The 14,484-nt window shown below is 37.5% G+C and overlaps 1 protein-coding gene across 2 annotated transcripts in view; it reads right to left on the bottom strand.

The window, feature by feature from the left end:
- Positions 1 to 13,074, bottom strand: part of aclyb (ATP citrate lyase b) — a 113,389-nt gene extending 100,315 nt beyond the window's left edge. The window contains exon 1 of one of the 2 annotated variants that reach the window (XM_058792935.1): positions 12,890 to 13,074. The gene's annotated coding sequence lies outside the window, so the exon portion shown is untranslated. The remainder of the gene's footprint in view (positions 1 to 12,889) is intronic. The other variant, XM_058792936.1, reaches the window with a different exon arrangement.
- Positions 13,075 to 14,484: the final 1,410 nt, after the last annotated feature.

Below are 14,484 nucleotides of genomic sequence, written 5' to 3'. Positions count from 1 at the left end.
GAGTGGCCCGACAGAAGCCTCTCCTCAGTGCAAGACACATGAAAGCCCGCATGGAGTTTGCTAAAAAACACCTGAAGGACTCAAAGATGGTGAGAAATAAGATTCTCTGCTTTTTGGCCTTAATTCTAAGCGGTATGTGTGGATAAAACCAGGCACTGCTCATCACCTGTCCAATACAGTCCCAACAGTGAAGCATGGTGGTGGCAGCATCATGCTGTGGGGGTGTTTTTCAGCTGCAGGGACAGGACGACTGGTTGCAATCGAGGGAAAGATGAATGCGGCCAAGTACAGGGATATCCTGGACGAAAACCTTCTCCAGAGTGCTCAGGACCTCAGACTGGGCCGAAGGTTTACCTTCCTGTTGGTAAAGACAATGACCCTAAGCACACAGCTAAAATAACGAAGGAGTGGCTTCACAACAACTCCGTGACTGTTCTTGAATGGCCCAGCCAGAGCCCTGACTTAAACCCAATTGAGCATCTCTGGAGAGACCTAAAAATGGCTGTCCACCAACGTTTACCATCCAACCTGACAGAACTGGAGAGGATCTGCAAGGAGGAATGGCAGAGGATCCCCAAATCCAGGTGTGAAAAACTTGTTGCATCTTTCCCAAAAAGACTCATGGCTGTATTAGATCAAAAGGGTGCTTCTACTAAATACTGAGCTAAGGGTCTGAATACTTAGGACCATGTGATATTTCAGTTTTTCTTTTTTAATAAATCTGCAAAAATGTCAACAATTCTGTGTTTTTCTGTCAATATGGGGTGCTGTGTGTACATTAATGAGGAAAAAAAATGAACAAATGATTTTAGCAAATGGCTGCAATATAACAAAGAGTGAAACATTTAAGGGGGTCTGAATACTTTCCGTACCCACTGTGTGTGTGTGTGTGTGTGTATATACACACACACACACACACACATATATACAGTGGGGTAAAAAAGTATTTAGTCAGCCACCAATTGTGCAAGTTCTCCCACTTAAAAAGATGAGAGAGGCCTGTAAATTTCATCATAGGTATACCTCAACTATGAGAAACAAAATGAGAAGAAAAAAAAACCCAGAAAATCACATTGTAGGATTTTTTTAGAATTAATTGGTAAATTCCTCTGTAAAATAAGTATTTGGTCACCTACAAACAAGCAAGATTTCTGGCTCTCACAGACCTGTAACTTCTTCTTGAAGAGGCTCCTCTGTCCTCCACTCGTTACCTGTATTAATGGCATCTGTTTGAACTCGTTATCAGTATAAAAGACACCTGTCCACAACCTCAAACAGTCCAACTCCAAACTCCACCATGGCCAAGACCAAAGAGCTGTCAAAGGACACCAGAAACAAAATTGTAGACCTGCACCAGGCTGGGAAGACTGAATCTGCAATAGGTAAGCAGCTTGGTGTGAAGAAATCAACTGTGGGAGCAATTATTAGAAAATGGAAGACATGCAAGACCACTGATAATCTCCCTCGATCTGGGGCTCCACGCAAGATCTCACCCCATGGGGTCAAAATGATCACAAGAACTGTGAGCAAAAATCCCAGAAACACATGAGGGGACCTAGTGAATGACCTGCAGAGAGCTGGGACCAAAGTAACAAAGGCCTCAAATCCTGCAGCGCCAGACGTGTCCCCCTGCTTAAGCCAGTACTTGTCCGGGCCCGTCTGAAGTTTGCTAGAGAGCATTTGGATGATCCAGAAGAGGATTGGGAGAATGTCATATGGTCAGATGAAACCAAAATAGAACTTTCTGGTAAAAACTCAACTTGTCGTGTTTGGAGGAGAAAGAATGCGGAGTTGCATCCAAAGAACACCATACCTACTCTGAAGCATGGGGGTGGAAACATCATGCTTTGGGGCTGTTTTTCTGCAAAGGGACCAGGACGACTGATCCGTGTAAACGAAAGAATGAATGGGGCAATGTATGGTGAGATTTTGAGTGAAAACCTCCTTCCATCAGCAAGGGCATTGAAGATGAAACGTGGCTGGGTCTTTCAGCATGACAATGATCCCAAACACACCGCCCGGGCAATGAAGGAGTGGCTTCGTAAGAAGCATTTCAAGGTCCTGGAGTGGCCTAGCCAGTCTCCAGATCTCAACCCCATCGAAAATCTTTGGAGTCCGTGTTGCCCAGCGACAGCCCCAAAACATTACTGCTCTAGAGGAGATCTGCATGGAGGAATGGGCCAAAATACCAGCAACAGTGTGTGAAAACCTTGTGAAGACTTACAGAAAACGTTTGACCTCTGTCATTGCCAACAAAGGGTATATAACAAAGTATTGAGATGAAATTTTGTTATTGACCAAATACTTATTTTCCACCATAATTTGCAAATAAATTCTTTAAAAATCCTACAATGTGATTTTCTGGATTTTTTTTCCTCATTTTGTCTCTCATAGTTGAGGTATACCTATGATGAAAATTACAGGCCTCTCACATCTTTTTAAGTGGGAGAACTTGCACAATTGGTGGCTGACTAAATACTTTTTTGCCCCACTGTATACATGTATAGAATTCTCTACGTAATACACGTGTTAATTATATCTATCATAGATAGATATAATTAACAGTGAAGACTAATTAATTTACACAATGTACGTAGCGTTTCTTATTTATTGTAGTTTTTTGTCTTATTGCTTGCGATTAGTTTCTTATACTTATTTCATCACTGTTTATTTATTTTCAGTGAGCTTGAGTTTTTATTTATTTTATTTTTTTTTGTCTTTTTAGGCTTGTATTAGTTTGATATTGACATTGGTGACAAGGATTATGAAAATTCTATGGTATCAAAGATTTTAATATCATAAAAACCTTTTTAAAAGAAAAAAAATTAATATATCGAGATATATATCGTTACCGTGATATAAAATTAGTCATCATATGATATAAGATTTTGGACATATCGCCCACCACTAACGGAACTTGTGGAGATTGTGATGAACTGAGATTTTAGAATGGAGTAACAGCTTTTTAGAGATTATGAAGGGAGTGCTCTTTGCTATGCTTTCTAGGATAAACAGGTGCATCTCAAAAAATTTGAATATTGTTTTTTTTGTAACATCTGAAAAAGTGAAATTTTCTTATATTTTAGATTCATTACATGTAAAGTAAAACATTTCAAAAGTTTTTTTTTTTTTTTTTTTTAATTTTGATAATTACAGCTCATTTTCAGCGTTTGAAATGTTTTACTTTACATGTAATGAATCTAGAATAAATGAAAGTCTCACTTTTTGAAATAAGTTACAAAAATATAACTTTTTCACGATTTTTTTGAGATGCATGCACCTGTACATAATCCATTCTAAATTTGAATAAAAGTTGTTTTTAATGCTACTAAGCGGGCCAATGGCCACATACATATTGCGAAGTTACCAGAGTGACATCAGGGTTCCTACACATTTTACATTTCAAAATACCACACTTTTCAGACTCAAATTGCACACTTAATAAAAACTCTGGCATTTCAAGCAGTACAGAGTAACTTGAATATGTCTAATTGGCCATTGTGTTCACTATGGAAGCATCTGTGTAGCAAAATTCAATTTGAAATGTAATATGCAAAATGGCAATGCAGTATGTAAAATGGAAATGTATTTCTGTATTTAAATTTACATTTTGTTTTTGTCCCCATTTTTCATGAACTGAACACAAACTTCTAAGACTTTTTCTATGTACACAAAAGGCCTATTTCTCCCAAACATTGTTCACAAATCTGTCTAAATCTGAGTTAGTGAGCACTTCTCCTTTGCCTAGATACTCCATCCACCTCACAGGTGTGGCATATCAAGATGCTGATTAGACAGCATGATTATTGCACAGGTGTGGCTTAGACTGGAACTGGAACACGCTGTCGTATACGCCGATCCAGAGCATCCCAAACATGCTCAATGGGTGACATGTCCGGTGAGTATGCTGGCCATGCAAGAACTGGGATGTTTTCAGCTTCCAGCAATTGTGTACAGATCCTTGCAACATGGGGCCGTGCATTATCATGCTGCAACATGAGGTGATGGTCGTGGATGAATGGCACAACAATGAGCCTCAGGATCTCGTCACGGTATCTCTGTGCATACAAAATGCCATCAATAAAATGCACCTGTGTTCGTTGTCCATAACATACGCCTGCCCATACCATAACCCCACCGCCACCATGAGCCACTCGATCCACAACGTTGACATCAGCAAATCGCTCACCCAACGCCATACACGCTGTCTGCCATCTGCCCTGTACAGTGAAAACCGGGATTCATCCGTGAAGAGAACACCTCTCCAAAGTGTCAGACCCCATCGAATGTGAGCATTTGCCCACTCAAGTCGGTCACGACGACGAACTGCAGTCAGGTCGAGACCCCGATGAGGACGACGAGCATGCAGATGAGCTTCCCTGAGACGGTTTCTGACAGTTTGTGCCGAAATTCTTTGGTTATGCAAACCGATTGTTGCAGCAGCTGTCCGGGTGGCTGGTCTCAGACGATCTTGGAGGTGAAGATGCTGGATGTGGAGGTCCTGGGGCTGGTGTTGTTACACGTGGTCTGCGGTTGTGAGGCCGGTTGGATGTACTGCCAAATAGGTCTTTTGTGTACATAGAAAAAGTCTTAGATCTTTGAGTTCAGCTCATGAAAAATGGGGGCATAAACAAAAGTGTTGCGTTTATAATTTTGTTCAGTGTAGTTTCATTGTGGATTTAAAAATGCATTCCGAGCTGAGCACGTCCCCTACCTGTCAATCACTACATCAAGGCGGGACTCGGCAACAGGATGCACGATAGGTCAATATTCACCGTTAACCAAACGCTTTTCACCTGTCTCAACATCTGACTGTTTACACTCGGATTGATGCACATAAGCAAACAGACAGTGCTATTCTACACTTATAAAATATCAGGTAAGATAGTAAATAAGTCCTTTATTTTCAATCCGTAAAATTTTAGTTCCGTGGCACCTGAACAGGGACGTGCAGAGAGTTCCTCAGTGGCAGGGGCTCAAATGTTAAAAAAAAAAAAAAAAAAAAAAAAGGGGCAATGTGAAAATTAAAATTATAGTTGGAAAGTTTGGATACATTACTATTTTATATTTTTGCAATAAGTCACTTATGGTCATCAAGCCTGCATTTATTTGATCAATTTTAATATACTTTAAAATACATTTTATGCAATGCTGATTTATTAGCAACGTTGGAAACCTGTCATACTTTTTTCAGGATTCTAATGAATAAAAAGTTAAATAAGAACAGCATTTATTTAAAATATAACTTTTGTAACAATATACACTACTGTTCAAAAGCTTGCAGTCAGTATTTATCATTTTTTTTTAAAGAAATTAGTTTTTATTCAGCAAGGATTTGTTAAATTGATAGAAATAGTGATAGTAAAGATTTATATTGTTAGAAAACATCTCTATTTTGAATAAATGCTGTTCTTTTTAACTTTTTATTTATCAATGAACCCCAAAAAGTATCACCGGTTCCAAAATAAATAAATAAAATAAAAAGCAAAAAATTAAGCAGCACAACTGTTTCCAACATTGATAATAAATCAGTATATTAGAATGATTTCTGAAGGACCATGCATTGAAGACTGGAGTAATGATGCTGAAAATTCAGCTTTGAATCACAGAAATAAATGATATTTTAAAGTATATTAAAATAGAAAAACATTCTTTTAAATTATAGTATTTCACAATATTACTGTTTTCTGTATTTTTGATCAAATAAATGCAGGCTTGATGAGCATAAGACACTTTCCTAATACTGCATAATTATCAAAAATGGTAATATAATAAAGTCCTTTCATGTGACCATTTCGCCAGCCTACACTTCACATAAGCCTGTAGGTGGCACTTGGGCTTCATTAACTATGAGAGTTTCATGAAATAGTAAACAGTGTAGCAGGGCTTGACATTAAGCATTCTCATGTGGTTGTCCTTCGGACAAGTAAATTTGTCATTTACTTGTCCGAGTATAAAAGTTACTTGCCCGGAGAGAAAAAATTAAGTTAAATTGAGTTATAAATATCATTATTTATTGTAGTTATACAAAACACATTTAGTTTATTTAGATTTTTCTTTTTAAATGAAATAATGAACAAAATAATAAAGTGTGACAATACTATTATATTTTAAAATAAAAAGTTAGAATTAAATACAAATACGATTATTTTATAGTAAACTTAAAAATAAAATGCTAATATTTACTTATTAGCTTTAAACTGCAGTTACAAATGAATAAATAATGTTTTGATACATAAAACGTTGAATACTGATATTTGAAATAATTTTATTTTATTTTTTTAAGTGGCATCAAGTCACTGTTAATAAGTGAGTCACTGCGACTGAACCGAATCATTTAAACGGTTGATTCATTCAGGCACAAAACACCGTCATGTTGCTCAGAGACGCAAAACAGCACTGTGGCTGTGTTTGGAGTTATTTTTGTTGGTGAATAGAGCAAAAACAGGCAATATGGTGTCTAAAACGTAAGTCTCGTAATGTTAACTTCTTGTTTATTGAACTGTTATCACATTTGTAATCATGATGATTTTTGAAGAAAAAAAAAAAACCCGCGTTTGATCTTCCTGTAATATTAACTATATGAAATGATATAAATGCATTCATTTTTCCTCCCCCATATCTTGAATTTTCTGAGCATTCTTCATGCATCGTAATTGTAATACTGAATCATGCAGTGAAAGAATGCACGTGAGCTAGTCTAACCTAGACGACTTTACGTAATTATGTGTGCACTCTTTGTTTGATTCTTGCAATATACTCGTTAAAACAACAATTACGAAATTATCGCAAACGATATATAATCGCACACCCCTATAACAAAGACTATATCACAAATAAAGGCAGTTATTATTGTTTTTGGTATTGACTTTTTCCAAGTTACTTGTCCGATTGGGCAAGTAAATTTCTCTTTCACTTGCCCGTCCAAAACATTCACTTGTCCCGGACAAGCGGACAAGCGTTAATGTCGAGCCCTGGTGTAGGATATCATACATAAATATAAGTGAATTGAATAACCTACCGATTACCATTATTTTGTTTTGTGCACTTTTGTAGGCCTAGTCATTCAGCATCTATTTTCTCAGCGATTCTCAGCTCGCTCCATAAATAATCTCGTCTGTCCCATGTAATTTTCTACCAATTTATGAATAAGAATGGAAAATGACCCCTCCACTTCACATTATTGTCCAATGAAATTTGAACTTGAGCCAGATCATGATTGGTTGGTGTATTATACAGTACATGACAAACTGGCATTGATGAATTATGTAATATTATAAAATATTACAATGTATGGATATTTAATTAAATCGATATCTTTGATTATTGATGAAAAAAAGTTTAAAATATTGTTTAGTTTATTTTTTTCCTTCCATCGACCCACTCACTGAGAGAACCATATATGGTTTGAGAGCCTATGGTTTCTGAACAGACTTTGGAATATCAGTCAGTCTAGCAAAACGCATGCAACCCATAGCAACGCCTCAGATTGACAGATAATATGTAAAAATAAACAGGAATTTTCTGACTGAGCGATTAGTTACTGTTTTGTAGGGCTGTGCAATTAATCGAAATTCAGTAATTGAGATGAAACAATTGTTGCACCCCATTCCGCCCCCTTTCCAGCAGTGCCCTTTCACTCCTCCATGAAAGCCCAATTTCACGTTTTTTATTTTATTTTACATTAGGTTATTCAATTTCTCTAGTAGGCTGTTAACTGAATACTTTAGACTTGCATTAAAAAAAAAAAACTTAAAGCACAGTTTCTTTCATTTGTATGTTTTTATATTCTATTGTATTCCTTTGCTTTTTTTTTTTTTTTTTTATTACTGGCAGTTTAATTATTTTCAATCATTTTGAGGACCTTTTTACCTAATATTAGTTACTCTATTATTCTGCTGTGGAACTGAGAATTGTGTGACATATCGCTGGTCTCTAAAATGTAGATGTTATAGCAACCTTATTTACAAAAAATATATATTTGATATATTACTATCTTTAAATAAATCTTTCATATAAAGTTTTGGTCATATGGCCCACTAATAATCATTTTAAATAGGTAAATAAGTGTAGAATAGCGCTGTCTGTTTGCTTATGTGCATCAATCCTGAAAAGCGTTTGGTTAACGGTGAATATTGGCCTATCATGCGTCCTATTGCCGAGCCCCGCCTTGATGTAATGATTGACAGGTAGGGGGCGTACTCGGCTCGGAATGCATTTTCAAATCCACAATGACTTAAACTATATTCTAGGGCTGCAACAACGAATCGATTAAATCGATAAAAATCGATTACTAAAAGCGTTGGCAACGAATTTCATAATCGATTCGTTGTGTCGCGCGACGCGGAGACGCTTGATTATTAAAAAAAAACTAGTTGAGCGTGAGCGGAGTGAACACACTCGGTCTCTCTCGCACGGATGCTAGCAGAGTTTGGCGCCTCATAAAAAAAAAAGTATAAAAAGTATAAAAAAAAAAAACGAGCGGAGGTAGAGGAAAGATACATGGCGGAGGCAGAGAAATCCGTGCGACCCAAGTCATCCAAGGTGTGGGAGCAGGGCGGCGTTATGATGGCAGAGTATGGCAGTTGCCATACCCTAGCCCAGTCAGGTGCTGTGAAAATTATCCAAACTTGAGTCGCTTATAATTCGTTTTATTATTTTAAATCAGAGAGTTTTAAAAATAGTAAACCAATGATAAGCATTAAAATAACTTGTCAGTAAAACTGTAACGCCATTGGATCATCGAGCTCTCAGCGAGACCTCGTAACTTCACCCCGCCTCCGTTCAGATTGACGCGCGCACAGCCTGGAGAAGATGAGATCTCTGCTTTTTCGCAATGCAAGGGTGAATAAATAATTGGTGTTTGAATAGTACAGCGTTTTCTTTACTCAAACACTATGTCAGTAAAGGATAATGTTTTGTGTGTTTGAAGAGTGGAGAAGAATTAGTTATTTGCTGTCTATATACGTTTTAAATATCCTGTGCATTATGTGCATAAGCGCTTAATTTGAGATTTTGGCCAAGTGTATTAAACAACAAGAAAAAACTAAGCGCCCATATAGCTACAATCAAAGTTATATAACCTGTAAAAGTTGATGAAAGCATAATGCACTTGCTGCTTCAGATAACAGTTACAGCCGTTCTAATGACAGACAAAACACTCCATCTCCGTCATTCTCTGGTCAAAAACATTATTAACTCCATTTGAGCTTGATTTTCATATAATGTTAAGTGCAAGTGTTCGATACAATACCAACGCTAACGACGCAGTGTTGTTAAATTATTTAATTTTTTGCACCCCAAAAAGTCTATATATTTGGCAGATGTAAAGCATACATGTGTATGTTTTTTGTGTTAGTCCATTTTTATTTTATTTTATTATTATTATAACAGCTCAGGGATGTTCAAGGAGCAACATGTTGGTGCACTTTCTAAAGATTTTAGTTCTGTTTTTGAATAAAGGGTTGGAAATGAATGCTTTTCTTTTTTTTTTTTTAAATCCGATTCATCGATTAATCGAAAAATAATCGACAGATTAATCGATTATTAAAAGAATCGTTAGTTGCAGCCCTACTATATTCATCGCGGGATATTTAATGAAAATGCAATTGAAACGTCATATGTAAGTGTCAATGCATTTAAGAAAAATAAAAGACATTTAAATCACCATTTTTCTACCCTTTTGCTGCACCTTTCGCTCAGAATGCATTTTGAAATTCTCACTGCATTTTGCTACAATTATCATGCAGTATCACAATGAAAATGCAATCCCAAGTGTCCTACCCCCAAGTCTAAATGCATTTAGGAAAAACAGCATTTAAATGATAATTTTGCTACAGTTTTTGCTTGGACATGTTAAACATATCTAATCAATTTGGATAATACATTTTAATTTTGCAAATTATAAAGCTTTGAAATATGTTTTTAATTTGCATATTAAAACTAGTGTAGAACATGGCAAATTTAAATGATATATAATTGAATTTCCATTTTGCACTAAATGTACATTTAAATACAGAAATACATTGCCAATTTACATATTGCATTGCCATTTTCCATATTACATTTCAAATTGAATTTAGCTACACATATGCTTCCATAGTTCACTTGCTCAACAGACACGTCTGTGATTGGCTACAGTGCTCAACACTTCAATATAGGGCTGTGCAAATAATCAAGTGCGATAATCATGCACATCTAGTCAGTAAAGCCGGTTCTGTGATTAGTAGTAAATCTCCTTCACGTACTTTCAGATGGAGCCGCATTTAATACACAGAGCCGTAGTTCACTGACAAGCTACGCAATGTCGTGTTCAAAATCGAATGCGATTCATCTGCGATTATGAACGCGATATTGCATAGCTTGTCAGTGAACTACGGCTCTGTGTCACCAGTTATATTTTCAGAAATTCTTTTAGAATCATAATTCAGAAGCAGGGGCAAGAGTCTAGAAACACAAACATTTTCCCATACTTATCCAGAACTGGAAATTACTAAAAATCAAATTCCATATTGCTTAGGAAGCCTGACACATAAATGCGGGATTCAATCAAGAAATTGCAATGACTAACATAAGTGATAACCATAGCAATGGACGGGACAAAAAAAAAAAAAAGCCAATAAATATGTGCATTAAGCAATGTAAATGCAGACTATTCTTACGAAGACAGTTTTTTCATATATATATAATTACTATATTTTACACACACATACATACACATATACACACATACATACACATATACAGACATACATACACATATACATATATACACACATACACATATATATACACATACACATATACAGGTGCTGGTCATATAATTAGAATATCATCAAAAAGTTGATTTATTTCACTAATTCCATTCAAAAAGTGAAACTTGTATATTATATTCATTCATTACACACAGACTGATATATTTCAAATGTTTATTTCTTTTAATTTTGATGATTAGAGCTTACAGCGCATGAAAGTCAAAAATCAGTATCTCAAAATATTAGAATAGTTACATTTGAGTTTGAATAAATGACCATCCCTACAGTATAAATTCTGGGTATCTCTTGTTCTTTGAAACCACAATAATGGGGAAGACTGCTGACTTGGCAATGATCCAGAAGACAAACATTGACACCCTCCACAAAGAGGGTAATTCAGAAGGTCATTACTGAAAGGTGTGGCTGTTTACAGAGTGCTGTATCAAAGCATATTAAATGCAAAGTTGACTGGAAGGAAGAATTTGGGTAGGAAAAGGTGCACAAGCAACAGGGATGACCGCAAGCTTGAGAATACAGTCAAGCAAAGTCGATTCAAACACTTGGGAGAGCTTCACAAGGAGAGAACTGAAGCTGGAGTCAGTGCATCAAGAGTCACCATGCTCAGATGTCTTCAGGAAAAGGGCTACCAAGCCACTTCTGAACCAGAGACAACGTCAGAAGCATCTTAACTGGGCTGTGGAGAAAAAGAACTGGACTGTTGCTCAGTGGTCCAAAGTCCTCTTTTCAGATGAAAGTTAATTTTACATTTCATTTGGAAATCAAGGTCCCAGAGTCTGAAGGAAGAGTGGAGAGGCACAGAATCCATGTTGCTTGAAGTCCAGTGTGAAGTTTCCACAGTCAGTGATGATTTGGGCTGCCATGTCATCTGCTGGTGTTGGTCCACTGTGTTTTCTGATGTCCACAGTCAACGCAGCCATCTACCAGGAAATTTTAGAGCACTTCATGCTTCCTTCTGTTGACAAGCTTTATGCAGATGCTGATTTCATTTTCCAGCAGGACTTGGCACCTGCCCACACTGCCAAAGGTACCAAAAGCTGGTTCAATGACCATAGTGTTACTGTGCTTGATTGGCCAGCAAACTCGCCTGACCTGAACCCCATAGAGAATCTATGGTATTGTCAAGACGAAGATGAGAGACACCAGACCCAACAATGCAGAAGAGCTGAAGGCCACTATCAGAGCAACCTGGGCTCTCATAACACCTGAACAGTGCCACAGACTGATCGACTCCATGCCACGCCGCATTGCTGCAGTAATTCAGGCAAAAGGAGCCCCAACTAAGTATTGAGTGCTGTACATGCTCATACTTTTCATTTTCATACTTTTCAGTTGGCCAAGATTTCTAAAAATCCTTTCTTTGTATTGGTCTTAATTAATATTCTAAGATTTTGAGATACTGAATTTGGGATTTTCCTTAGTTGTCAGTTATAATCATCAAAATTAAAAGAAATAAACATTTGAAATATATCAGTCTGTGTGTAATGAATGAATATAATATACAAGTTTCACTTTTTGAATGGAATTAGTGAAATAAATCAACTTTTTGATGATATTCTAATTATATGACCAGCACCTGTATACACACATTATATATATATATATATACACACACACACACACATACATTTCACATACAAGTTCAGCAGCCCTCTAGAATGAAAGAGTTGGTCCACTACATCAGTCATTTTCAAACCTGTCCTGGAGGACCCCCTGCCCTGCACATTTTGTATGTCTCCCTAATCAGACACACCCAATTTAGTTCTTGCAGTCTCTACTAATGAGCAGATGAGTGGAATCAGTTTTGCTAGATGAGGGATACATACAAAATGCGCAGGGCAGGGGGTCCTCCAGGACAGGTTTGAAAACCCCTGCACTACATTAATATTTATAAGATGACAGTGGTAATATTAAGATCTCCTAATAAAACACAGAGTGGCCCGTCACACATTAACAATTAGGAAACCTCTCTACATTCTAGCGACGCCACACACGCTCCCATTAAATTCGATGACGCTGTCTACACTATGGACAAGCGTCGAATATAAAGTTCATCGCGCGTTCAGGAACAGCATTTAAACGTTAACACGGCCCGGCCAAACAAAGCCAAATCTTACCGGGCAAAACACACAATGTGACGGTCTTGAGGTTTGGGACGGTCAAACACGATTACAGTCCAGCAGTCAGGATGCTGATGCTCGGAGTTCTTCTTCTTCTTTGACGTGTATTGCGGTTGGCAAACCAGCTTTGGTGCATATTCCGCCACCTACTGGGATGGAGTGGGAGGCATTGACTTCAAAGTAGTCTCTATGACTCTGTATGGAATGATTTTCCGGACTATTTTCAAAAGCAATTGCAAATTGTATTTTCAATTGCGTTATACACATGTGGGCGCATAAACTGTGACATAATCCAAATGCAATTGCAAATCTTGCATTACCGTTTGCATTTTCGCTTTCGCGAATGCACAGTGACTGTCACATTTCAAATGAAAAGGGGGAACTATGATGTCACTTTGTAGGCGAAAACCCGGAAGCGAGTTAGCATTTTAGCACTTCCGGTTCCAACGTCCCAGAGTCAAAGGGTTTTTTGAATGGTATTTTGGTTAAATCCCTAAAATAAGGTCCGTGGTTCACACAGACTCAAGATACTTTCACGTTTTATTCTACGACATAAAACACACCAGTTACACCACACTCGTGATTTTTTTAAAGCTGTTAAAAAAGACATACAAGTTTACAAGTTGCTAAATGGGACTACAGACGCTGTCGGAGACATTAAACGTCATCACGCCGAACAGTTTATCAATATAATCCAAAAGTCTATGGGAAAATCGGCGGAATCCGACGCGGCGTGACGTAGTTTGCCAAGCTCTATAAGCACTACCGGCACATCCGGGAACTTAACTGTCAATTTCGTTACCGCCCCTTTTTGGGGGAAAACAAACTAGACTTCCCATAGGCTTCAATACAAAATAGCGGCAAAAAGCAACGTCCATACACAGCCGACAGACGTGAATAACTTAAGTAATCACTAGGATTAATCATGTCAAGTAATTATATGTCCACCCTGCCTGCCATAGAGCGTGAAAGATACATCCATAAACTTAATTTGGTCAATTTAAAAACTCATTATCCCAGCGTCAAATTGGTGTAACAACCCCACCCAGTGGCCAGAGGTGTCTTGCCGGACATTTACTCGTACCTAATCTAATCACCAGGTAAACCAGTGAATGATTTTACTTCATTTGAAAGTAAACATCTTTAAATGTATATATTATGTCCTTATATTTAGAGTACTGAGTGCACTTTTCTGTCCAGCCATACAACTAGCCTGGCTTCGCTTTCGATAGCATCATCCGTAATTCATAATATTTCCATAACAGCAAGATATGGATGATGGTGGCAGGTAGCCTGGGCTAAATTTGGGTTTTTACAAACATTATTGGTGCACCCAACCACACAACAACTCTTTGGCATGTTGTAAGGTTAGTCCACTTCCTCGATCCGATGCTGTATGGCGGTTTGTTTTCCCCCAAAAGTGGGCGTGAACCTGTTCAGAGACATTCTATGACGTTGCGCCGGTTGTGAGTATTGGTTTTTTGTCGAAGGAACCAGTTTCATGCTAACCGCCGATCCGCCTACAAAGTGACGACATAGTTCCTCCACTCTATAAACGAACTACAGCACCACGGTCGCTCGCCTTCTGCGTC

Source organism: Onychostoma macrolepis, chromosome 12 (assembly GCF_012432095.1).
Source record: "Onychostoma macrolepis isolate SWU-2019 chromosome 12, ASM1243209v1, whole genome shotgun sequence".
NCBI lineage: Eukaryota > Metazoa > Chordata > Actinopteri > Cypriniformes > Cyprinidae > Onychostoma > Onychostoma macrolepis.
Note: the sequence above shows the minus strand (reverse complement) of the source record. Positions and strands in the feature narration are given on the sequence as shown.